We start from the raw sequence: 26,643 nt of genomic DNA, 5'->3' as shown, positions 1-26,643 counted from the left end.
AAACATTCAATTACCATCACAGCCTATCAGAGCAACAAGCAGTGTTGACCTGAAATGCTCCCACTTCGACTATTCCAATGGCTAGATTTCCACATCAGACAGAAAGTAGAGAACAACAGGGACATGTGCTTGATGGCCTTTGCCACGCAATCTCACAGCAAGCCAGTGTCGCAGAATACTTAGCAAAGAGTCAAAAAGCATCGCTTCTTCCCGAACTTTCCATTCCTACGTTTTACAGGCGACCCTCTGCATTATAAAACCTGTATAGGTGCCATTGAACATGGGATTGAAGGCCGTACAAGTGATAACCGTGATCATCTTCAATTTTAGCTGCAGTATACTAGTGAACAACCACATGAGTTGGTGAAGAGCTGCATCCATATGGAACCTCTGACAGGATATACCAAAGCAAAACAAATCTTGAAGGAGTTTTATGGTGATGACTTCATGATAGCAGAAGCATATTTAAAGGAAGCCATGGATTGGCCAACAATCAAGTCTGAAGATGGTGTTGCACTTCAGTCTTTCACATTATTCCTTATGGGCTGTTCGAACATAATGGCAGATGTTAATTACATGGAGGACTTGGACAACATGGCTAATATAAAGGCATTGGCAAACAAACTTCCATACAGACTTATAGAATCTTGGAGAAAATTTGCCTGCAATCTCCAAGAAAGAACAAATAGAAGAGTGAAGTTTAAGGATTTTGTTGACAAGCACGAAAGATTTCTATAAAACAGAAAACAAAATCACAACACACAGAAACAACAAAATCAAAGAAAGTCTTCACAACAGTCATTGTGCCCGCCAAGATGGAAAACAACAAAACCACCACGCCAAAGGCAGAACCTGTTTCAGTGGATGCTATTGCCAAACCATGTGCTAATTGTAATGGAGAGCAACACAGTCTCACAATTGGTAAGGAATTTAGGAGAAAGCATCACAAGGATAAGATTGACTTCTTGAGGAGCAAGGGTCTGTGTTTTGCATGTTTGATGCACGGTCGCATTAGCAGTTGCTGGAAACAAAAGCTTCAATGTCAAGAATGCTCTAGACTGCATCCTACAGCACTACACATTGTCCATAAACTTCTGCAAAGAAACAGCCTAAGACGATTGTGAATAGCAGTACCTATTAAGCGCCCTCGTACAAACAACAGAAACCTGGGGTGTCACTGGGGCCTGTAAATAGGACTGCATCCTTTCAATAATTCCGGTATGGGTCAAGGCACAAAAAGGAACCAAGACAGTGGCGACTTACTGTCCGGTTTAAAAATGCCCTGACGCCTTTTTTAGACTGAAATAACTTACTAAAGTTTTCGTTTTGTGCCATTCAGAATGGGAGAGGGAGCCAGGAGGTGAAACAGCCGTCTTGCCAGTTCAATCCCGCACACCCTCTGACTCTCACCCTCCGTTCTGCCTTTTTATTGAAACTAACTCATCAATAACTAATCACCAGAAGACAGAAAAGCATCAACAACTAATCACCAAGAGACAGAAAACATCAATAACTCACGGTATAAAGGTCAGTTTAACTAAAGCATCAATAACTAATCACCAGGGACTCCAGCAGGCAGAAAATCATAACCCAAGGTCAGTTTAACTAAACACATCTTCAGGATACGGTGTCTGTGTGTGTGTGTGTTAAAATAACAAGTAAGTGTCTCTGTGTGTGTTCAACATTAATGAGTGTATAAAAACATGATTATGAATACACAAACTGATTACCTATCCTCAGCCCATCTTACATTTCCCCCCTGTTGTGGATTTAAAAATCATGTCCTTACGGCTTTAAGACAGATCATCATAATGAAATCATACAACAGTGTGATCATCAGTGGAGGAGCAAAAACCTCACATTAGGGAAAAATTCCCCTCCTCCCTTCCGGCGTAGAATGAGATCCTCATAATTTGATGACCATCAGGGAATAAAACTTGTCCCTGGGGTGACTTGGTGGAGGCCCTTGCCTCGTTGTAGGAGAGATAAGATAAGATAAGATAAGATAAGATGTCCTTTATTAGTCCCACAATGGGGAAATTTGAGGTGTTACAGCAGCAAAGATATAGATCACACAGAGTCGGCGGCGTAATGTAGCCGTTAATGTATAACATTAGCAGCAGACATTCAGAAAAAGCATGCAAATATACACAGTATAAACGTATCTAAGTGTAAGGAAACACTCCTAATGTTTGTCCATTATACGGAGGGGGAAACGCTGTAATGATAAAAACTACTGAATGATTGAAAATACTGCAATCATAAAAATATTCCAATGATAAAAGTACTGTAATGGTAAGAGTACTGAAATGATAGAAAAGTACTGCATGATAGAAAATACTGCAATGGTAAAAGTACTGTAATAGTAAAAGTACTGCAACGATAGAAAAATACTGCAATGATGAAAGTACTGCAATGGTAAAAGTACTGCAATGGTAAAAGTACTGTAATAGTAAAAGTACCGCAATGATAGAAAAATACTGCAATGATAAAAGTACTGCAATGATAAAAGTACTGTAATAGTGAACATCCTGCAGTGGTAGAAATACTACAGTGATAGAAGTATTGTAATAAGAATACTGTAATGGTAAACAAAATACATCATTGGTCAATATTTAAGTACACCCTTGGCTGAAAGTACAGTAGTAGTTAATATTGCATCCTAGGACTGCACAATTGCACTAATGCCCTCCCGTTTGTAGGCCTGACCCAATGTTCTTGTTAAAAAGTCTGACAGCAGTTGGCAGGAAGGAGCGGCGAAATCTCTCTTTGGTACAGCGAGGGTGTAAAAGTCTGTCACTGAAGGAGCTGTAAAGTGTTCTCAGAGTGTCATTGAATGGGTGGGCTGGTTTGTCCAGCATTGATGACAGTTTTGCCGTCATCCTTCTGCCCCCCACTGAGTCCACAGAGTCCAGGGAGCAGCCCAGGACAGAGCTGGCCCTCCTCACCAGTTTGTCCAGTCTCTTTTTGTCTCGGCCCGAGATGCCTCCTGCCCAGGAGACCACTCCATAGAAGATGACTGATGAAACCACCGAGTCATAGAAGTTCCTGAGGAGTGTTCCCCGAACGCCAAAGGACCTCAGCCGCCTGAGTAGGAAGAGTCTGCTCTGACCCTTCCTATAGAGAGCGTCTGTGTTGTCGCTCCAGTCCAGTTTATTGTTCAGATGAACACCCAGGTACTTGTAAGTTGAGACCCTCTCAACGTCTGTTCCCTGGATATTCACTGGTGCAGGTGGAGAGTGCCGACGCTTGCGGAAATCCACCACCAGCTCTTTGGATTTCCCAGCGTTGATTTGGAGGCGGTTCTGCTGACACCAGTCCACGAACCCCTGCGTAACCCCTCTGTACTCCCGATCGTCATCGTCAGTGATGAGGCCGACAATCGCAGAGTCATCAGAGAACTTCTGCAGGTGACAGGTTGTGGAATTGTATTTGTAGTCCGAGGTGTAGAGGGTGAACAGGAAGGGAGCCAGCACAGTTCCCTGCGGCGCTCCCGTGCTGCAGAGGAGCACGTCAGACACACAGTCCTGTGTTCTCACGTACTGTGGCCGGTTTGTGAGGTAGTTGTGAATCCATGTGATGAGGTGGTGGGCCACTCCCGCCTGCTCCAGCTTGTCTCCCAATAAGGCGGGCTGGATGGTGTTGAAAGCACTTGAGAAATCAAAGAACATGATCCTCACCGTGCCCCCCGCCTTCTCCAGGTGGAAGAGTGAAGTGTGGAGCAGGTAGATGATGGCATCATCCACATTGATGCCAGGCTGGTATGCAAATTGGAGTGGGTCCATTGAGGAGCTGACCAGGGGGCGCAGATGGACGAGGACCAGTCTCTCCAGGGTCTTCATCAGATGAGACGTCAGCGCCACTGGTCTGAAGTTGTTGAGCTCCTTCGGATGGGGTGTCTTTGGAACCGGAACCAGGCAGGATGTTTTCCACAGCTGGGGGACTCTGCCCAGCTTCAAGCTCAGGTTGAACATGTGCTGGACGATTCCACACAGCTGGTCTGCGCAGGATTTGAGGAGCTGGGAGCTGGTCCCATCTGGGCCTGCAGCCTTCCTCGCCTTCATCTTCCTCAGCTGGTTCTTCACCTGAGATGTTGTGAGGAACAAGGCTGAGCAGGAGGAAGTGGTGGTTGTCTGATGAGGCTGGGAACTGGAGCCTGTGGAGAGAGAGAGGGGCGAGAGAGGGGGAGAGAGGGTCTTGTTCGCAGTGGCAGGAGGGGTGGGTGGGGGCTGCATCAGGGAAGCCTGAGCGGGGTCAGACATTTGATCAAACCTATTGAAAAATAGGTTCAACTCATTTGCCCACTGAAGCCCCCCCCCCCTTCTGGGTCTTACCTGCTTGTCCGTGGCCTGAGATGGTCTTCAGGCCCCTCCAGACATCCCTGGCATTGTTCCGCTGCAGTTGTTCTTCCATCCGCATCCTGTAGGACAGCCGTCCTTACCTCCCGGATCTTCGTGTATGGTGTGTGTGTGTGTGCACGTGTGAGGACAGGGGCAAGAAGTCCATGTGTTTTTACGTTTCAGTGTCCAGTTTGAGTTCGTCATTCTCAACATTAATCAGGTTGTAATGGTACATTTGGGCAACAAACCTACGATTAACCATCGTCTTTGTCATAAAAATAATGCAACATGAACAGACTACACATAACAAAATGAAAACTATAATTATCCCTATATATTGTTTTTTAAATTCTTCATAGTGGTCATAACATCAATAATTGTTTCATTTTTATTAAAAATTTAAATGCAGTAATGTACTCCAATCAAGGCTGATATTCCTTTATGTACGTCATTAATTTCCAAACAATATCTAATCTTTTTGTTCTGTGGCTTCAACATATTTATCATCTCATCAATATTAGCACCACAGAGTACTGAGTTTCGAGATCCTCACAATAGTCGTTCTCAAAATGATATTTTATTTTTATCAATTTAGCTTTGTTAAGGTAAGATATTTTATTGACAATCTAACATTAATATGCAAAGAACATGTACATTAGTACGAAATGTAAAAGAAAATTGTGGTGGGGGGGTGCGAATTGTTTTCTTCTTGGTAGGGGGGGCATGACAGGAAATAATTGAGAACCACTGGTCTAGTCACACACCAGCTCGGGTTCATTCCCTACCAGAGAAATGACATTCCATGTCCCCAGAGCTAGGCGCTTTATGTTGCCGGGGATTGGACTGCCTTTGACTGCCTCCTAGCTCAAAGGAAACCCAAATTCTTTGGTCCCGCCCACTGGTAGTGAGCCGAAGCCCTTGTATTAAATAATAAATAAATACATAAAATAAAAAAATTAATAAATTTAAAAAACGGACCGATCCACTGCTTGGGTTAGTTTGACCCACCTTGAGATCCGTTCCCACTCAGTGACAGTGTCTACAAGCCACTGCCACCAGGCCAGTGAACCCAACGTCCAGGCAGTGACAAAAAACGTGATCAAATTACATTGCTCATCATAAGGTGTTTGTGAGACGCTCTTTGTATGTTTCCTCAATTAAGACCTGTTTTCCATTGGTGTATTTGAAAAAAGTGGTGAACCTGTTAAATTCACTACAAAACGTTAAGAAGATGAAAGTAATGTTTGAAGGAATATTATTTTTCTATCGACGTGCCGGCGGGCGGGCACAGATAGAGAGTGATAAAGCAGCACCACCCGCGCGGGGCGTGCTGACGAAAAGGCAAGCGCTCCTCCTCTCATCGCGTCCTTATTAAGACAGAAAAAAGACGCTGTTGAATTTGACCTATTCGCAGTTCGAGCAGGTGCTTAACGCTGGAGAATATCACCACTTCGAAGTTCGAACTGCTGTTGAAACGGAGAGGTAAGTGTTTTTCGTTGGGTTTTTTTCAAAACATGCGTCGAGTGCATTTGTTCATAGTTAGAGATAGTTGTGTGGAAAACACTATACAAAGTAGCACCATGGATGTGGGCCTACAACACTGGCCTAGCAAACATGTGCTCCTACATCGACATAATTGACGAGCTCCAGTTAAGCATTGAATAATTATAAAACGTCATGGTGCTTTTACTCATTTAAAGAACTAAACCGACGCGTATTGTCATCCGGTGGTCAGGTTTGCATTGAATGTGAGCACGAGGGACGCTAGCTTGTTGCGTTAGCTTTGCGGAGCTAACAGCTTGCACTTTTGTTATAGAACCACAGAATGCAAGTACCATGATAATTTCTGTCATTAATTTTTGTGTAAGACACGATGTTCACTGGTTAATTACATGATTCTTAAAGCAAAGGTTACTGTGAATGCAATTTTGGTAAGATTTTTGTAGTCACACTGCATAAATCTGTCTGTGTCTGTTGTTTAAACTTCAATATAAACTATTATGGTTGAAATCGTTAATTGGGATGGAGGAATTGATATTTTTTTAATTTATAATTTATTTTTCTTACACTGATATTGTTAAAACTCCATTTAGCCCATAGTATTAATAATTCTCAACACAATACTGTCTTTTTTCTTTATAGAATAAACAATGCCTTCCCTGAGATGCAGGAAGTCCCCAAAGCAGGATACTATTGAACATGCAGTCAAGGGTCTGGACAAGACTGCAGAGTTAGAAGCGAAGTATATAAACTAATTTAAAGGTATGATGTTAACGCTTTTGCTAAGATATATTATTGTTTTCTGATAACCAAGCTGACATCGTTTTTTAAGTGGTTATTTTACATTAAGAGTGTCTTGACCTTTTCTTTTGCCACTTTTGTCAGTTTCAAGTTATTTCAGTGAGTGTGAAACCTGATGGTAGGAGTTCTATCTAAATTAAGGCTGTACTTGATGACGCCCTCCGGCATTTTTATACCACAATAGACCGGTGAACAAGTCCGATATTGATAGTCTAGTGTAAAGCACGTAATACGTCACAGAGATCACGTGACGCGATCCAATATGACTGTGTACAGTGTATGTCATTGTTTTGAAACTAAATAATCTTAAAGTTTTTTTTTTTACGTAACCAGGTGCAATTGACATTTGTACTTTCAGTCCTAATACATACTGGCTAATGCAATGCTGGAAAATGAATTTTGGCTGGTCTGTTCCTTTAAAATCATAAAGAAGGGCTCTGCTCTATCCCTCACAAGAAGCAATGTTTCAAACCACCCTACATTAGTATAGTGGCCCAAATGAATATGATGACTCCTTATTTGTGTGCTTAAAAATATGACGAAGCTAACTTGATTTCCCTGTTAACTAGGTCGAGGAGTATTTACCAAGGCCCCTTTCAGGAAAGACGACTTTATTCTTTATTATGGAGTACAGAGGAAAATTGATAGATTCTGATGAATCTCAACGCAGGAAGATGGATGGAAGAGGCACTGTCTTTTTGTTTGACTTCCGCCGGCAAGAAAAAACTTGGAGGTGAGGCAAAGATTGAGATGTTATCTTATTTTTGTTTTTATTTAAAAAAAATAAACACATACTCATCCCATAAGTGTTAGGGGAAAAATCATTCTCTAAGCAAAAATGTATAATTACTTTTATTCATGCGTTGAATCTGTACAAATGAAAATATAGATCATGAAGTCTCAAAGACAAGCTGTTAATAGGGTCTGATTCCAATAGAAATTTCTTGTATGATTTGATTTAGATTTAAAAATTGTGGATTTCCTATTTTTATGTTTTGTGTACACAAGATTGTCTCAAAGATTAATTTCTGACATTGATTGAATAATTGTTTTTTTTTTTTTTAATCTATTTTAAGTGTTGATGCAGCTCAAGAAGATGGCAGTCTGGGAAGACTGGTTAATGATGACCACATGCACCCCAACTGTAAAATGAAGAAGATGACAACAGAGGACAGACCACACCTCTGTCTGTTTGCGCTCCGAGACATTGATGTTGGCGAAGAAATAACTTAAGACTATGGACCAGCTGGCCTTGGAGAACACAGGTTTGTAAGATGCATCTTTAAGTACAATAACAGAGCCCACTTGTGGTGTTCTGGTGATGTAGTTTCCAATTAGTTTGGCAATCTAATAAATGTATGTGAAGTTTCTATGGAAGTTGAACATGATGACTGACTGGGGGAGTTCTCCATTGTCCACTATCTGTAATTCAAATTTGTGGGTCTGAGTCAAAGTTTGGCTCTGCAGGAACAACGAACTGGTCAGGGAGTGACAGTATTACAAAGTTCTGCGTTACTCCTTTCTGGGCGGTGGCCCTGTTAGGCCATCATATGCCATATTGCAAATATCCCCATTGTGGGACTAATTAAGGACATCTTTATGTTGTGGTTTCCCTACCAGAACCAGCACCAACCCTGTATATTCATGATATAAAACACTGTTTCAATTTGATATTTAGCCTTTCTATACTGTAAAAATAGAAGACCCCAGGCTTTCCTGCGCGCCCTTGCCCAATTGGTGGTGTTCAGGAGACAACCTGGGACTGAAATATCAGTCACAACCAGTGTTGTTTTCGTCACTGATGACTATGACGAAAATACTTCGTTAACGCCCCTTTTTTAATGACGATGACAAGCTATACGAGGTTCTTTTATGACGAAAACATGACGTGATGTACATGAATTTTTTTCGTTGACTAGACAAAATTGTTAGCATGTGGTTCATAAATTATTTTATGTTGCTTTTAGTGAAATAAAGCCACAACAGTTGCCCAACAAAATGTTTTGCTTCTCTGCTTATTTTGGAGCAGTGAGTATTGATTCCACTGTTGCCACTTTTTTCTGTTTGTAATGAAGAATCCTTAGTAGTCCATCCAAAAGTCTTTGTTATTGGGTGGAAACCTTGAATGCCTTGTTTTAACTCAAATGGACTTAAACCCATCCATCCATCCATCCATCCGTTATCTGTACCGCTTCTCCTCACTAGGGTCGCGGGGGGTGTTGGAGCCTATCCCAGCTGTCTTCGGCAGTAGGCGAGGTACACCCTGAATTGGTGTCCAGCCAATCGCAGGACATGCATAGACGAACAACCATCCACGCTCACACTCATGCCTCGGGGCAATTAGAGTGTCCAAGCAACTTGCCATGCATGTTTTAAGAATATGGGAGGAAACCGGATTACCCAGAGGAAACCCACGCAGGAAGGCCGGAGCCAGAATCGTACCTACGACCTCAATATTGTGAGGCCATCATGCTAACCAGTTGGGCCACCGTGCCGCTTGGACTAAAACCTTTGTGAATAAATTGACGAAAACTAGGGTAAAACTTTTTTTGCGTTTCCGTCGATTAAAACTGGACTAAAACCCTTTTTTTAGTTTTCGTTGACTAAAACTGGACTAAAACTATAACGAATTGGGATGACTAAATGTGATGTAAACAAATCAGCACTTTGTCCAAATGACTTGGACAAAATCTAAAATGCCTGCCAAAAACAACACTGGTCACAACACGTGTCTACAGAAGATTAATTGGCATGGGCGAAATTAATTAGTTTTATTTCATTCATGAGCTTATGTTTTGTTTTGGGTGGCTAAGGCTTAAAATGTGTAAAAATCTAATCCAACCTCAAATATAATTAATTCAATAAATTTATGATGCTACTAAAACATCGAAGCAGCCTCCTCCAGGCTTTACAGACTCAGAAATGGAGGTATGCGTATCGTGTGCTCATCCTGTCGTGTCTCGAGATGTTAAAATTGCAGTTAGATAGACGTGTGCTGATTAGACAAGACTTCTAATATATCTGGTGTCACAGGATATTTGTCAGTGAATGTGTATGTCTGGTTTGAGGCTCACTCAGCTTTTTCTTGTGTTGTGGGGTCCAGTTGAGTTGAATTGCGAGTCAGGTATGTTGGCCATCTGACACCCAACTGTCAGGTTTGCGTTCGTGGGGACCCCGTAGAGCCATTTTTATTGTTGACATAAATCATAGCTAATCATCTTTTCCTTCATTATCATATGAAATACAGTTAGGAGTTGTATGTGCCTTTACTATGTTATAATCTTAGAACCTACCAGCCACTACAGCTGTCCGACAAGAAGACTTTTGGCTGTCCTGTGCTCCATTGCGGCCCTGGTGGCGTTCAAAAGACAACCTGTGACTGAAATATCAGTCACAACATATCTCTACTGAAGATTAATTGTCATGCGCTAAAGTAATTGGTTTTGTTTCATTCGTGAACTTGTTCGTTAAAATGTGTAAAATTCTGATCCATTTTCTTTTTTTTAATTCATTAAATTAATATTCAACTTGTTCATTAGGATGGAGGACAACCGACAATGACTGAATCGGCTGAGGTTGATGCCACCAGAACATCGAAGCAGCCTTCTCAAGGTTTGACAGACTCTGAAAAGGAGGTATGCGTATCATGTGGTCATCCTGTCGTGTCTTGAGATGTTAAAATTACAGTTAGATAGACCTGTTCTGGTTGGACAAGTTTTCTAATATATCTGGACATAAATCGTAGCTAATAATATTTTCCCTCATCATCATATGATATACAGTTATGCGTAGTGTATGTCTTTACTATGTTACAATCTAAGAACCTACCAGCCACTACAGTTCTCTCATTGGGAGACTTAAGCTTTCGTCAGGCTGTCGACTGCTGCATTGCCCTCTTATTGGCTTTAAGTACACAACCTGTAACTGAATTATCTGTCAGAACAGAACCTATGTGTCCACAGCAGGTGATTTGGCATGTGGATTCTTCAGATTTTTAGAAAATAGGTAAAATTGTGATCAAAAGTTTAAAATGTATAAAATTCTGGTATAGTTTGCAATAGTATATCTATTAAATCATTTCAAAACTTCTTAACAAGGATGGAGAACATTGGCTGTGACCGAATTGGTTGAGGTTTACATTACCAGGACCATTGAGCAGCCTCCTCGGGATCTACAAATTTAGGAATGAAGATATGCATCCCATGTTACAATCCTGTTATGGCCCGAGGTTTTGAAGTTGCAGTTACATATTGGGCTGGGCGATATGGCTGATAAGTACATAGCGATATAAGTATTTCATATGGGTCCATCGATACACATTGAATTCTTTTTTCATATTATTTTATTCATTATTTTTTTTATTTTCCAATATTTTCACTGCCCTGTTAAAAAAACATTTAATGTAGTTTTCCTCCCGGGAGCTTTTTGTTACGGTCAATTAAGTGTTTTTGTTAAATATAGCTGCGTAGAATAATTATATGCATTATTATCGTACCACAATGTTTTGGTTTTGCAAATAATTTCCTAAAATCATTCTAATTTTGTTATTACATTATTTTGTCATATCATTCATCAATATTTTAGTTTTTTTTTTTTTCAAATAGAATTAAGACCTTTTTCTGTGCAGATTCCTCTGGGGATTAAGTATTTAATGGGTTCTCAATTTTCTCTTGGACTCTGATGCAACCCAGTCTCCTCCCTTGGACAAAAAATATGGGCTGAATCTTCCTTGGAATAACGACACAGATTCTGACGAATCATTGTCAAATCCTGCCCCTGAACTTTGTGCCTCAGACCCAGACCATATTACTATCCCAAGGCTCAGGAGGACCAAAAGTATACAGGTAAACAACCCATATAGATTTCAGGGAATCTTACAAGCAAATTGCATATATTTTATTGGTCTCCTGCCTTCTATCCTTTATATTTCGTTGTTGTTGTTGTTTTTCAGATTAAAAAAACAGGCTGACTTTGGAATGGATAAGCATTATTACTCCAACTCAGATGACAGTGGAGATGAATATATTCCGGATACAAGTGAGGCCTCTGATTCAGACGGAAGTGAATCTTTGAAAATTGTGGACCCTCTCTTGAAGTCTAAGAATGCCTTCAGAGATTTTTCTCCCACACCACGAATCTCAAAAGCCACCTCAACGCAGGTTGTTAATCAAGGGCGTTCACCCGTTCGGAGGAGTAGCAGCACTGGTGTGATTCTTGAATTCTATGGCTCTTCAAATATTTGTGCAGTTTAACACAAATCATCCAAAATAGAATTCAAGCACATCTGTGACAGAAATTCAAATTCAGAAGTCAAAGAGAGAGAACAAAAAAAAAAATCTAATGCTGCGCTTCTTCCGAAGACATATACTGTAAACATTAAATGTATGTTAGGACAATCTTGAAAAAAGTATTAGAACACCCTTTACTTTTATTTCTTGTTAATTTTATTAACCAAAATATGTCCATTTTTATTACAGATTAATGAATACAAAATTAAAACTCTAATCAGCTACTTTTTAATCGTTATATTTGTATAAACAAATGTTATACATCTGTGTGTTAACTTATACAAGAAATGACGGAAAAGCAAGGGTGGTTTAGTATTTTTTTATCGTATATAGTCTGTATAATATCTTTAACCTATGCTGATGCTGTTTAATACTGATTTAAATAATAATAATAATGTCATAATCTGTTGGTTTTACATGAACAAAACCTTTCAAGCACTTTTTAAAATTCTAAATACTACCTCTTGTCAGTAAGTTGGTTCACAGCACTGCCTTGGAGTGAAAGTGTGTAGTGCTGAGACAGTCGGTATGTGCTGAGTCGTCTGACGTTTGTGTGACTGGTACCCAGGAAGGTAGCAAAACCAGGCAGTGTGTATGTCGTACCCAGGAAGGCAGAGAAACCAAGCAATATGTATGTGGTACCCACGAAGGCAGAGAAACTAAGCAGTGTGTATGTGGTACCCGGGAAGGTAGCAAAACCAGGGAGTGTGCATAGATACAGACCCCAAAAGTGATTAAAACCAAATAAAGTCCCCAGAAGATCATCTGTAGTCAGGTGAAGGACCCTGTACTTTGTTCAACTCATTTACTCCCTTAGACGTACAAAGACGTCTTTTAATGCAATGGCGCCCTCTACCAAAGACGTATAAGTACGTTTCCTGTCTTTTTTACGTCATAGTGTACATAAGGGTCTGATGCAACCTCTGACTGAGAATCAGCCTTGTCCGCATTGTGAATCATGTAAAAATCACCCAGCAGGGGGCAGAGGTGCAAAAGATCCGCCTTGAATCTGCGCCAGAGGTACAAATGGGGGGGCGGGATCCTGGGGTAGACTTATAAGTGTGGAGAGCAGCGTGGGTAGCAGCAGCATCGGCAGCACTAGCAGCAGTCGCATTAGTAGCGTTAGCAATGAAATCCTCCAAGCAAATGACGATCGAGGAATGCTTTTTTAGCCAAAGCAGCTGAGAGTCCTCACCAGATCCCCCCGAACGAGGAGGTAAGCGCTCGCAAGTTACCATTGAACATGTGGTTTTACCCCTCATGCTTTTATTGTACATATCATGCATCTTGCGGGCAGAAAATGTCGCGTAAATGTGCAGTTAGACGCGAGCTTGCTCGCTGACTTCCTCATCCGGCCGCCTCTATTGCACAATTACACGCAAGCGTAAGTCCTCGCCGACGAGGAAGTAAACGCTCGCAAGTTACCATTAAACATGTGGTTTTAGCCCTCATGCTTTTATTGTACATATCATGCATCTTGCGGGCAGAAAATGTCGCGTAAATGTGCAGTTAGACGCAAGCTTGCTCGCTGACTTTCTCGTCCGGGCGCCTATTGCACAATTACACGCGAGCGTAAGTCCTCGCCGACGAGGAAGTAAACGCTCGCAAGTTACCATTGAACATGTGGTTTTAGCCCTCATGCTTTTATTGTACATATCATGCATCTTGCGGGCAGAAAATGTCGCGTAAATGTGCAGTTACGCGCGAGCGCATCTCCTCCCCGACGAGGAAACAACAATACTGAATGGTGTGGTAATCATGCATACTTTCTAAAATTCACAGATTGTGCATCCCGCGGCAAGAAAGTTCCTCCTCGTCTTGTTGGTGTAAAGAAAGGTAAATTATAATATGAAACTTCACACGCCAGCAATAAAATGCAGCAATAAATATATATTTCCAATTGTTTGTATTTCTGTAATTTACAGGTTGTGCATCAGGAAGCAGTGGTTCCGGATGGCGTCACACTGGATGGCAACCGAGGAAAATCGACTTTACAGCAACCCCTGGACCACTGAATGCCGCTGCCCATTTGGAGTCTGAGGAGCCAGCTGATTTCCTGCAGCTGTTTCTCACGGATGAGCTTCTGCAGCACATCGCGGATGCCAGCAATCACTTCCCAGACAATTATTTTCACACAAACCCCAGTGGACAAACACAAGCTCGCCTATTTTCCACGGACCAGCAAAGCCAGACCACAACGAAAGTGTCGGGTCTGTTTGTGCAAAGGCAAACGGAGTGAAACAAGAATGTGGTGTGAACTATGTTGTGTGCCCTTGCATCAAGGCAACTGTTTTATTTTATATCACACAAAAAAAAAGTATGTATGACACTGATGTATTTCATTTTTGTACATAGTTCAACAGTTCAGTCGTTTAGTGTTATGTGCAAATAAATTTATTTTATCAAAAACATTTTTTGTGCTTTTTTTTGTTATTTTATAGAAGGCATGCATTATTTAGATGTTAGAGGTGTCATAAAAGCCATAAATAATAGTGTCAAAATTAAAATTATGGTCAAAATGCATCAGTTTACAAAAAGCTCATTTTCTCAGTTTTTTCCCCAGGGATTGGAGTTTTCATGAAATTTAGCTATTTTCAAATGCCGATTGCTCAAGAATGGAAAAAGATAGGAACAAACATTTTTTTCTGTTGAAAGAAGAGAGTCTCATCTTTCTTCGGGTGTGCTCCATGTCTATATAGCATTAGAATACTATATTCTGTGGGCCTTGCAATATTAGTCAAAACCCAGGAAAACGCTGGGATTGAGCGGGTTGCTCCAGTGAAAATGGCTGGTATTTAATGAGTTAAGACTGGTTAGGACATCCGGCTCGCAGTCCCAAGGTGCAGGGTTCGATCCCGGGACCCAGCTTTCCTGTGTGGAGGTTGCATTTGTGAGTGAGTTTGAGCGCAGATGGTTGTTCGTCTTTGCGTGCCCTGCGATTGGCTGGCAACCACTTCAGGGTGTGCCCCGCCTACTGTCCGTTGACAGCTGGGTAGGCTCCAGCACGCTATCCTTGTGAGAATAAGCGGATTGGATATTACATGTATGTGTTTATGCCCTAGGCCAGGCGAGGGCAAACTACGGCCCGGGGGCCACATGCGGCCCGTTAAGTTTTAATCCGGGCCGCCGAACTTGAAAAAAATTTAATGAATAAACCTTGTTAATGTTTTATTTTCTAAACACTGTGGTTTTCAAAGACAAATATTATTGTTGGAATGCTTTTATTCACTTTCATTTAAAATTAAATGTATTTTTTTTCTCAGATGAGGTGAGGTTTCCAAAACACTCCATCCATCTGCTCCTGGTCCGGCCCCTCTGTCATATTTTAGAACCCATTGTGGTCCTCCAATCAAAAAGTTTGCCCGCCCCTGCCCTAGGCTTTGTGTCTTTGCTTGGTTGACTGTGTAATGAGTGTATGAATGCATTTCTTTCTACCAGACACCTTGGACTTCCCATGGCAGATTAATAATCTATTTTATCTATCCATCAGGGTCACGAATGTCATTTGATGAGTAGAGAATTTAGAGTCTCCAATTAACCTAATATACATGGATTTGCGCATGGAAACCTGAGAAAAAGCCCTTAGTCCTACTTTTCCATCTGAACCACTTTATCCTCACGAGGGTCACAGCCGTGACATCCCAGCTGACTTCAGAAAGTAAGTGGGCGACGACTCATGATCTCTTGGTTGAATAATATTGTTAGGGGCTCAAAATGGCCCTCTACAATAAAATGGCAGAAGAATATTACATACTCTCTGGCAGAAGAATATTGCGTTTTTTTTGTTTTGTCCAATTAACTTAAATAAAACTTGGGAAAATTTAATGATTACATGTAAACCAGCTGGTCTTCCCCATACCAAGCCCTGGCTAAAACTGACTGAAAAATGCATGATGTGTGCCTTTTAAACTCCTCGGCCCATCCACTATGCCAGGGATGGGCAAACTTTTTGATTGGGAGGGGGGGGGCACAATGAGTCCTAAAATACATTTAATTTTAAACGAAAGTGAACAAAAGCATTACAACAATATATATGTCTTTGAAAAACCACAGTATTTAGAAAATAAACCATTAACAAGGCTTATTCATTTAATTTTTTTCAAGTTTGGGGGGCTGGATTGAAACGTTTAACGGGCCACAAGTGGCCCCCGGGCCGTAGTTTGCCCAAGTGCCCTAAGCCAATTGATTCTAAAAAATAACAGTTTTCTTCATCAAAACAACATTTTATGATCAACATAAATGTTAGTGAGTACATAAAGGTATACTCATTCGATCTATCATAACCCCATGCACTTAGACTGTACAAAAAAAAGAAAATTTTTATTTTAAAACCTAGTATTTCGCCATGACGTCACACGCTAGCGTCAAGTGCTTGGCGCTAAAAACCCGGAAGTAACAGCGGCGCTCGGTTTGAAAGTGGAGAGTTGTGCATGGTAGGCGAATTCGGGAGAAATGTTTGTTGAACACGAGGACTGTGGCGTAGAAGATGGTTTAACAGCGATCTAGTGCGCACCCAACCGTGATGGCTGACCAACGAAATAAATGCGGACCGACGGAGTGGACTGACAGGACGTGGAAAACAGGTGTGTGGCATGTGTGCGTGTGCACGAATGTGGGAGCGCGTTCACTATGGTGGCAGCGATCGCAAAGCAGCAGCACCACTCCTTGACAAAAGTATTGTACTTTCTCTGATGTTTTGGGTTTGCTCTGCTTTGGGGTTTGTAGTTCTGGCCACGCAAAAGTAACAAAGCAAGTTCTTGGATGTCTGCTTTTTTCTTGAACTGTTAATTGGTTAACATCGTGGCTCTTATTTTTATCTAATGTATGGAGTTTGGTGGCTATCTATATGCACAACTATATTAGTTGCACTTGAAATTGCATACAGAAAATTAGTATAAATAGGTTACGCTATAAAGTATAACAATATTAACAATCGTTATTGTTGTTACTGTTTATTTATTTTATTTTGCAATAACTGTGCTCCAAGCTTAGCTGTTGTGCCAGCTGCCAAGTAAAAATATGTAATCTCACTCAATAATAGGAATAAATACTTAACTAACATCTCAATTTTTCGGGTTGGGCTGTGGGGGAGGGGAGGGTGGCTGCCTGACATAAAGCAGACTGTCCTGCACATGCGCAGACCAGCCGAGTGTGTGAAGTGTGCGTAAGTGCAGTACCGGGACCGACCACTAGACAGCGATCCTGAGTAATTTTTCCGCACACACATTTCTAGCACACTCGTCTTGTTTTTGTGACCTTCCTGGGAAGCCCTGAAACTTTGACAGGACCTCCCCCTGAGCTTCTTATCACTGAATTCAATGCTCTTTTTTGTGGGGCCCAGATTTTTGGTCCCCACAAAAATTTTGGTCCCCTACAGTGGGTGTGCTGTCCGATGTTGGTCCCCAACATGTAGCTTATACAAACACACACACACACCCCTACTTGTTTTTGTGACATTGTTGGGCCACCTGAGCAAAACTCACATTGTGGGAACCACCCTTTCTAGTGGTTGTACAGCTCTGAAAAAAATCAGGCAGTGTCCAGGAATTTAGTTAAACACAAAAACCACTTCAAATTACCAATTAATGACCTGGAGGTCAAATGAGTGACTCAAGTGCATGTAATTCAGTCACTGTAGCCCAAAGATTCTCTGGGCCAGTGGATGAACCATTATTCGTCTTGGACAGCATTGAAGCAGGCCGTAGCCTGGTTTCTAAAGCTGAAAGACTTACTGACAGAGTAAAGGAAAATAGAAAGGAGTTAATCACATTAGGTGAAGAAGGCAAGATGAATTTATTCAAGAGAACTGTCAAAGGAAAGTATTTGACCTGCGACGACTTGGATAAAGCAGAAAGAGAACTTGTGAAATACTGTCAAAGGCGAAGTTTCAAAAAAGATTTAGCCATATTTGAAAAACAAAAAAGGGTGAAGAAAAGTAGCCCACTTTACAAGTTCAATATAGTACTTCAAGATGGTGTCATGAGGGTTGGTGGACAGTTGAGCCACGCAGCCATGCCTGAAACAGCAAAACAGCAAGCCATCTTGCCAAGGATTCACATAACACAAAGCTAGTCCTGAGATACATTCATGAGATTACAGCTCACGCTGGAAGGAACCACATGATGGCTAATCTGCATCAACAGTTTTGGATACCTCGAGCTGCTAGAGTCATCAGAAGAGTGCTACCTGACGATCCGCCTTTCAAGAGAATTGGCGTTGATTATTTTGGTCCATTCTAAGTAAGTAGGGTTAGAGGACAAGTAAAGAGATACGGCGTGATTTTTACATGTCTCGCTGTACGAGCCGTACATCTGGAAATTGCATCTTCACGTGACACAGATGCTTGTCTCAACGCAATCCGAAGATTTCTTGTCAGAAGAGGACAAGTGAGAGAGATGTATTCTGATAACGGAACCAACTTTAGATCAGCTGACAGTGAAATGAAGAAATCAATCAAAGAATGGAACACTAAGTAAATCGAGAAACACTTGCTGCAAAAAGGTATTCAGTGGCATAGCAATCCCCCAGCAGGTTCCCACCACGGAGGAAGCTGTGAGCGACTTATTTGGTCTGTGAGAAAAATCCTGAATGTCACTGTAAAAGAACAAATTTCGGGTGAAGAAAGTCAATATACCTTGCTTGGTGAGGCTGAAGCAGTTATAAACAGCAGGCCTATCACAAGGACATCTTCCGACCTCAACGACTTGGAAGCACTCACACCCAACACTCTGTTGTGGCTGAAGGTCAAACCTGAGTTACCTCCTGGAGTCTTCTGTAAAGACGACCAATACGCCCCAATACGTACCTCTGGGAATGAGCTGGTCAGCTCTTTAAAGAGTATTATGTAAGTTGAAATACATTAATCCATTTTTCTTTTTTGGACCATCTTTAACTGTGTAGTGTGTAATGTCTAAAATACAAAATGATCTGATTTTAGGGTGCAGTTGACGACTGTGGCACAGGTCCTCGCTCTACAAGTGCTAATAGTCTTCGGCAAAGAGAAAAATCTGCCATAAGGTACAGAAAACATTGGCATCAGAGTAAATGGATGCATGTTTTTGCAATGTGCGAGGAAACTGGCGAACTCAGAGAAAACTACGCAGGCTTGGGAGAACATGCAAACTCTACACAGGAAGGCCGGAGCCGGAATCGATCCCACAACCTCTGCATTGTGAGACCATCGTGCTCACAAGTCGCCCACCGTGGCGGCCGTCCATTATGAATGCCATCCCACCATCCATTATCTGTACGGCTTCTCCTCACAAGGGTTGCGGGGGGTGCTGGAGCCTATCCCAGCTATCTTGGGGCAGTAGGTGGGGTACACCCTAAACTGGTTGCCAGCCAATCGCAGGTCACACAAAGACAAACAACCATCCGCGCTCACACTCACACCAATTTAGGGTGTCCAAACAACCTGCCATGCATGTGTTTGGAATGTGGGAGGAAACCGGAGAACCCACGCAGGCGTGTGGGAAACATGCAAACTCCAAACAGGAAAGCCGGAATCAATCCCGCGACCTCTGCATTGTGAGACCATCGTGCTAACAAGTCGCCCACCATGCATCCCTGCTAAATAAATGATTAATTTTTACATTTTAGTATTTGTAAGCGATCTTGTGTTCATGACAGCATTTTCAACAGTGTGGGTGTTTGTATGAAAGCATTTCACTCGTGTATGGGCATGAGCATGTTTCAGTTGTATTTATGAATAACAATAATTTCACAATTGTGCCTGAGCGCCTTTCACTGGTGTGTATGAGAATGTTTCACCTATGTGTATGAGCGCATTTGACGAGTGTATGAGCAACAACTATTTCACTAGTGTGTATGAGAGCGTTTCACTCGTATGTATGATAGCGTTTCATAAGTATGCATGAGCAACAACAATTTCACTGGTGTGTAAGAGTGCATTTCAGAAGTGTGAAGCGATTCCTGACTTTTGTCCCCAACGGCACCTCATACTCCCCATCTCCCGCTCACTTCTCCTGACCCCATGAGCCATCCCCGTTGCTACTACATGGAGATTTGATGTGTTTTTTTGTTTTTTTTGTTATTAGCTTCTTCAACATCTCTTCTGATTCTCATCTCTTCTCTGGCGCTCATCTCCGCCTGTCTGATTTGAAGTCGACCTCAGAATTTGCACTATTTTGACATGACTTCTGTGGTAATCACTACTGACATATTGTGTCATTTGCTCAATAATACATTAAAATTATAATAAATAATTAAAATGGGTCCGGTGCCGAGCTCTGGCTTCATATCTTTAAAAGTGGTCTTCTCAAATCTGTTACTAATGGCCTCTAAATCAGTTGTGGTAGAGAAGGGGCAAATTAGACCTTATGGCATCTTAATTTGGTCAAGTCTTGTACCCATTTTCAAGGCCAGCGACTATTGCTTTAGCTATATACAAGAAAAGGATTACTCTGAATATACACAACAACAAATCCCAGATGTCCAACCCAAATGTTGTTTCAAAATAATCCAGTTCAGATGATAAACAAATGTATTGGTATGTTGAGGTCATTATTTCAAATCAAAATATACACTTCTTTTTCAGACAATGGGGAGGATCGAAGAAGTGGAAAAGTTGCAGGAGTAACTTCAAAACAATGCAAAGAGACAGAATCTGGAAGAATGTCAAGTTTGTCCATGTTTATATTTCTGGAATTTAGTGGGCGTGCATCTCGAAATGTTTGGGGATGGTTCGGGCTGCCAGACAAGACTTTCACTGCGAGCGCTGGACCACTGGATGCTGCGGCAAACAGCGGACTTCTTGCAGCTATTTATTACCAACAAGCTACTCCTGCACATCAATGATGCGGATGGCACAGACTGCTTTGCAGACAATTATTTTGAGGCAAAACCAAGAGGTCTGTAAGCACTCTGAAAACAAAGTAAAATATTTGACACCCACGGCAAAAAAAGCCATGCTACAGCATAGGGCTGGGCGATAAACCGAAAATTTACCGTTACCGAAATTTATTACAATGACCGAAATCATTTTGCCCATGTCGGTAAATTCGATGAATAAAAAAAGAAAAGCCTTTTGTCTGCGGCAATGTTCATGCCCCTTTAAGACCGCTACAGCGCCTCTAGTCATGTGACTCCACCCGTCTGTCGCTCTCGTTGCTGGCGATTCAAATCCAGAAGCTTTCTCACCACCCACAACACAACCATGCTGTGCTGAAAGTTCAAAGTGAGAAGCAAGGTTCGACAAGTGACAACAGCCCATGAACGGAGGCGACACCATACGAGAGAACGTCTCAGAGGTGGACGCGATAGCTTAGCACATAGCTAAAGATAAAGCTCCTCTAGTTACGTGGCGCGCACAGGATTTAAACGCTTCATGAAAGCCGTATTTCCCGATATGGACTACATCGGGCCGGGAGCTTAGACATGTCAAGCATTTTGCATCTACATCCGACTTGTGGTCGGGTCGCAACATGGATCCCTGATTGAGCCTAACTGTGCATTCCATAGATGACAAGTGGCGACTGCGCAGCAGAGTACTCGAGACGGCACATTTTCCCCGATAATACCCACTTGTTTATTTGGCTTGCATTGACATTTTCTTTCATTTTATTTAGCGTTTTTTTATTTGCCATTATTTACATCATGAGAGCATCTTGGCGCAATCTATTTGCAGAAAAAGATTTCGCAAGAGGTACCCTTTTTCTTTGTGACATTGTTCAAGTCATGCAAAGCAAGCTCAGGGTTCGCGGTTAACCGCTTCCCGATTGCCCGGGGCAAGTGAAATTTGGCCACGGGCAAGGTAAAATTATGGGCAACTTGCCCGACCGGGCAAGCATTTTTTAAAGCAGCCAAATATCTTTAATTTTGACGAAAACGGTGGTGTGATCTGTTTGTGTGCACTGTATGGTGATGGTTTAACCCAGACAACCCCTTATGTTTTGGTATGGTCCATTGGCCTTATCGGGGGCAATGGGCGGGCGCTACGGGGATCAGTTAGTTCAGTGAATGTCGAGTTAAAGTGGACGTCAATAAATCCCGCAGTATTGGAACTCGCTGTCGTAGCATCCTCATTTGAAGTTTGAAAAACACAACAAAAACCTACGATATTTTGGCCGAAAATTGACAGCCGGAAGTTTTCTTACCTTCTGCGCATGTTTACGAGTGGCGACGAGTTCGTTCAAATCCGAACATTTCGGATTCCTCTGACATGACTAAAATAGCTCGAATATTTTTAAGTAGACAATTCAGTTGTGAGTAAGGAAGGGAGTAATATTTGATTATTGGCTGTTAATTCATTAGCTCCATGATGTGACCTGACATAGTGTCAGTGACTGTGTTCTGTTTATGCTATGAAACTTATGGAGGCAGCACCACAGGCACTGGTCTTAAAGGAATACACAAATTTGCCACACTCATAATTTACTCATGTGATTCCTCAATTAATACGCTCTCCTGGACTTAAAATTGATCATCTGGATTGCTGTAATATCATTTTCCCAATTTAACATGCAGATTTGTTAATTATTAAAACTACAATTAACATTTTCAATAACTGCACAGGATGATACATTTGCTCTTGTGAGTAGGGTTTCATGGTTGACGATGAAAACAAGATTAATTTATGCTTATCAGATTATATGTTTATTTACATTTGTGGCGCACATTTTACAACCATAAACATTTTATTCTTAGAGAAAAAAAATTGTCACTTGCCCAAGTCGGGCAAGTAATTTGGCCACTCGGGCAAGGCAAATTTTAGTGGCACTTGCCCTATGGGCAAGCAGTTTTTAAAGTTAACCGCGAACCCTGCAAGCTATTTGGAATGTTCATACAAATGATTTTTGTACTTTTATTTTTCATTGAAAGTAAAGTGTACCAGTTGGTCAATAAAAAAAACAGTCAATATGCAATTCCTGCATTTATTTTGATTTTAGTCCACGTGGGAATTTATTGTGCATTTATCGTTATCGAGGTAAAATTGCTCGATTTCTCGCGATATTGATTTGAGGTCATATCGCCCAGCCCTTCTACAGCATGTATACAGTGTGAGACGTGTTGTGTTCACTTGCTCCAAGGCAATTGTTTTTAAGTGTATACCACATACCCAACGAATTGTGTAATTTGTATGGCGGGGTGTACACATGCGTTGCAAAAACACATGCACACACTGTCACTCACGCACTTCCGTATATAGTTTATTTCAGCACCTTTTGTCATGCTGTTTTTATTTTATAGAAGGAAAGCATTATTTTGATGTCTGAGCTGTCACAAAAGAAAAAATAGAACTGTTGAAGTCAAGTCAAGCTTGTGCTTGAAATGTTTGTTCTTAGTTTCTCAGTTTTTCGTGAGCAATGGGAATTCAGTTATATTCAAACGCTGTCAGGTAAAGGCTCCATATTTTTATAGCATTATAGCACACTATTCTGTGGGCGCTAGAATTGAAGGGTTTGCGTTAGTAAAAATAGGTGGGATTAAATGAGCTGAAGTGTATCTCTTGAGTGCTCCTTAAATATTTGCCTGTGTTGGTATATTTTATTTTGGTCGTGTCATGTTTATTCTTACGCTGAAAGAGACATGAGGTGTTCGAAAAAAATAAATGATTTTTTTTTCCCGGTCAAAACTACCAATGGTGTCTGTTTTTTTTCCCTCCGTGAAATGTACGAGTTATCACTTTGACGCGCATGATGTCACGTGGCTGGAGGACTGGAAACTTGCACGAACAACATTTACGTTGAAATGTAACAATGACACATATATCGACATCTAACAAACATGCATGGGCATCTAACATTGACACTTACATTGACGTCTATAACATAAACCATTACAATCACATCTAACAAACACGGACATCTAACAGACACATCGACATCCATCATAAACATTTACATAGACATCGACATCTAACCAACCTTTACATAGACATCTTACACACATCGACATCTAACAAACATTTACATAGACATCTAACATAAACACATCTAATATAGACACATAGATTGACATCTAACATCGACACATTGAGATCTAACATAGACATACATTGACATCTAACAAAGACTGTTACATCGACAACTAACATCGACACAAGGCTTTGTCAAATGACACGTCATGACGACATATACAGAGACACAAGGCACAACAGCATATTTTTGGTACAAATTGAACCCGATATGTTAGCTACCTCGTTCGACTTAAAGGGTTAGCGAACTTGTTATGGTGGTTGAGGCGTGGTGGCTACCCAGCTCGTGTAGTGTATATTAAACTTAAGTTAATAATTAATGACCAGTAAACACGGATGTTGTAACGCAAAACAATGTTCAAATGTTAGTTTTTTTTCAACACATTTCATGAGAAAAAGCTCTACTTGTCTGTGAGAAATGTATGTTGTAGACCCATTATATAACACAATATTACACAATTTTACATTGGAATTTCATTTAATAAAACATTGACAATTATCTTTACAAACACTGTGTATGATTCATCTTTTCATTTGTTGTTCAATGAGCAAAACAGTGGCGATCAAAACAGTGCAAATTAAATGACATTTTATAGGTATCTGGCTGCAATACAGTGAACCCTCGCTACTTCGCGGTTCACCTTTCGCGGGTTCAGTGCTTCGCGGGTCTAAAAAATATTCGGGGGCATTGTAGTTTCGCCGAGCGGCACGACGGGGCGCTGGAGTGGTTAGACGGCCGGCGTGCGCCGAAGAAGAACGTGGGCGAAGAGGAGAGTGGACAAAGAAGAGCACGTTCCCCCGGGCACGATTTGGGGCGACGTTTCGCGCGGTTCGGACCGTACCAGAGCTCCGGCCAGCGTGCGTGGCAGTTAAGCCGAAGAGGAACAACTTCCGCCCGGGCACTAGCGGGGTGACATTTCGCTCCGTTCGGGACCGTGCGAGAGCTCCGGAGGAGACCGGCCGGCGTGCGTGGTTGTTAAGCCGAAGAGGAACACCTTCCGCCCGGGCATGAGCGGAGCGCGAGGCTGTCAGTTATGAATGAATAAATGAATAAATAAATGAAGAATGCCAGGGCACACCGGACGGCGTACCAGCAGGTAAAAGTCGAAGTAATTAAATAAATACAAAAAGAAGTAATTGAATAAATACAAAAATAATGGCTGGGGAATAAAAAAATGTTTTAATAATTTTTTTTTTTGTTATAACATGAATTTCACCCTCTCTCTCTCTACCCGTATATATATATATATATATATATATATATATATATATATTATTTTATTTATTTATTTTTTTAAGCATTTTTGAAGGTGCGCCGCTACTTCGCACTTTTTTTTTTAAGCATTTTTGAAGGTGCGCCGCTACTTCGCACTTTTTTTTTTTAAGCATTTTTGAAGGTGCGCCGCTACTTCGCGGATTTTCAGTTTTCGCGGGTGGTCTCGGTCCCCATTAACCGCGATAACCGAGGGTTCACTGTAGTAAGTTACATTCTAATTTACATTTACAGGTAATGGAAATGACTACTGGTAACCTCAATTTAACTGTATTTCAGTCAGAATGCCTCAAACATCATAAAAAAATAAAACGTTGAGTATTATTTCTCCTTCAAAATGTCAGAAGAAATACTCTATAATGGCCTGACGACATTAACATAGTTTATAGTATATAGCAGGGGTGGGAAAACTTTTTTATTGGCGGGCCACAATGGGTTCTAAAATTTGACAGAGGGGCTGGACCAGGAGCAGATGGATGGAGTGTTTTGGTAACCTCATCTCATCTGAGAAAAAAAAAACATTTAATTTTAAATGAAAGTGAACAAAAGCTTGTCTTTGAAAAACCACACTATTTTGAAAATAAAACATTAACAAGGTTTATTTTTTTTTTTTTCAAATTCGGCGGGCCGGATTAAAACGTTTAACGGGCCGCATGTGGCCCCCAGGCCGTAGTTTTCTCACGACGGTATATAGCATAGCGGCATAGGTTCCCTCGTCAACATCAAGTGAGTTACCCTCTTACCAAGACCAAAATACGGGGCTCCCCATCTCCCGGTCACTTCTCCAGACCCCAACAGTCACCCTCGTTGCGAGAACTTTAAGATTCGATGTTTATTTTTTTTCGCTTCTTCAACTTCGTGTCTGATTCTTTTCTCTTCTCTGGCTCCAGGATTCCGCTGTCAATCAGATGACGATTGAGGCGGGACTTCCGGTTCAAAGTCACCCTCAGAGTTTGCAACCATTTGAGATGGCTTCTGTGGTAATAACAACTGTCATAGGTGCAATTTGCTCTATAAAGCATTAAAAAAAAAAAAAATAATAAATTACAAAAAATAGTCAAGTACAGCACTCGTCTCATAAACTAGGTAAGAATTTAGCGTTACTAACGTTGCTACACTATAAAGAGTGTTTTACTGACTAGCTAAACCCAGTTTTGGTTTAGCTGTTATAAAAGTTTGGTTTTTTAGTGCTGTAAATGCATTTTCAGCTCGCGCTGTACACATTTGCTATGAGAGGCATTATCTCATAAGGGAAATATTGGACAATCAAATTAATGACTGCCCAGGCATCAGGATGTCTTTTTACACTATATAAAGGTGGAAATTTACATTGGAAACGTTTAGTTTAGCTGTTAATGAAGTTTCGTTTTTTTTAGTGCTGAAAATTCATTGTCTGCTGGCGCTGTACACTTTTTCTAAGTGTTGCAATATCTCATGAAGGAAATACTGGACAATCAAATTAATGACTTTCCAGGCTTCAGGATGCCTTTCTACACTATATAAAGG

The 26,643-nt window shown here is 41.2% G+C and overlaps 1 long non-coding RNA gene across 2 annotated transcripts; it reads left to right on the top strand.

The window, feature by feature from the left end:
• Positions 1-6,587: 6,587 nt before the first annotated feature.
• On the top strand, positions 6,588-11,697 carry LOC148316024 (uncharacterized). 2 transcript variants are annotated; one of them, XR_015840430.1, is made up of 6 exons: positions 6,588-6,602; positions 7,211-7,374; positions 7,718-7,906; positions 10,181-10,276; positions 11,269-11,485; positions 11,593-11,697. It is a non-coding gene; the product is annotated as an uncharacterized LOC148316024 (long non-coding RNA). The 2 variants fall into 2 exon arrangements; XR_015840429.1 differs by lacking the exon at positions 6,588-6,602 and having other exon boundaries at positions 7,218-7,374; positions 11,333-11,485.
• Positions 11,698-26,643: the final 14,946 nt, after the last annotated feature.

This window comes from Idiotropiscis lumnitzeri, unplaced genomic scaffold (assembly GCF_059441095.1).
Source record: "Idiotropiscis lumnitzeri isolate Australia: NSW breed Sydney's pygmy pipehorse unplaced genomic scaffold, RoL_Ilum_1.0 HiC_scaffold_25, whole genome shotgun sequence".
NCBI lineage: Eukaryota > Metazoa > Chordata > Actinopteri > Syngnathiformes > Syngnathidae > Idiotropiscis > Idiotropiscis lumnitzeri.
The sequence above is the reverse complement of the archived record's forward strand: the minus strand, read 5'-3'. Positions and strand labels throughout refer to the sequence as shown.